A 720-nucleotide genomic window follows, 5' to 3' on the forward strand; every position below is an offset into this window, starting at 1 on the left:
ATTTATTTTAAAAAATGTCATTCGTAGAATTAATAGTGAAATTAAAGCAATTATTAACGGTACGAATATTATTTTGATGGATTTCGCGGATAACAAATTTATAGATAGTGTTATGTACGATAGAATGGTCGAGTAACCATAGACTCAATCTCAGCAATTAGAGATACTTTAGTTTATTAATTCCTAACTAAAGAGTAACGGTTTACTCTGATACAATAAAATATGATTTTTAAGTGGACTCGAAGTAATTCAATCTATAGTGAACTCTAAAATGAGACCCTGAGACCTGTGTGATCTCGGTTTTTATTGAAAACCGTGGCACACTTGCCTCGATTCATATTACAAAACGCTCTCGTTTGGTAATACATTGCTGACTCTTAAATTCGTCAATATCACATTATTCCATAACATTATTGTGTCACTTGATCACACTATCTGAAAATCTGCGATACAACATCCCTCCCTGCCAGAGAGGAAAATTCTTATTTTAAGAATTTTCTTTTGACTATCTATACAATAATTATTATTTATACATATTGGAACAGGTTTTCTTAATCATAAGTAAAATCAATATTTTTCGAGTTATAGGCGTTTTAAGTTTCGGTGTTCTCTGTCCATTCTCTGAGTGCTGAGTGCTTTCGACGACACCAACAACCGAGTAATAGTATTGCGATAATGACAACTAATGTTGTCGTAGTAGATAGAATCGAAGCTGGGTGT

This window comes from Fopius arisanus, unplaced genomic scaffold, assembly GCF_000806365.1.
Source record: "Fopius arisanus strain USDA-PBARC FA_bdor unplaced genomic scaffold, ASM80636v1 scaffold00304, whole genome shotgun sequence".
In the NCBI taxonomy this organism is placed as follows: domain Eukaryota; kingdom Metazoa; phylum Arthropoda; class Insecta; order Hymenoptera; family Braconidae; genus Fopius; species Fopius arisanus.